This window comes from Phaethon lepturus, unplaced genomic scaffold (genome assembly GCF_000687285.1).
Source record: "Phaethon lepturus isolate BGI_N335 unplaced genomic scaffold, ASM68728v1 scaffold40693, whole genome shotgun sequence".
Taxonomy (NCBI): domain Eukaryota; kingdom Metazoa; phylum Chordata; class Aves; order Phaethontiformes; family Phaethontidae; genus Phaethon; species Phaethon lepturus.
The window spans coordinates 89,697-89,904 of record NW_010530559.1 but is presented as its reverse complement, the minus strand read 5'-3'; positions in this window follow the sequence as shown (position 1 = coordinate 89,904).

Genomic DNA, 208 nt, shown 5'->3' with positions numbered 1-208 from the left:
TGCAGCCCCCAGAGGGCCAGGGGAGGCAGGGGGGTGGCCCGCCGCGCCCCTGCGGCCCGGCCCTGCCCTGCTGACGGGGAGAGGTACGCTGGGTTAGCGTTGCCTCAGCCGCCCCCTCGCCTCCGCGGGTGTGCTCTGGAGACGGAGCGCTGCTTGGCCTCGGGGAAGACGTGGCGGGGGCCGCCGAGGAAAGAGCAGAAAGGCCGGG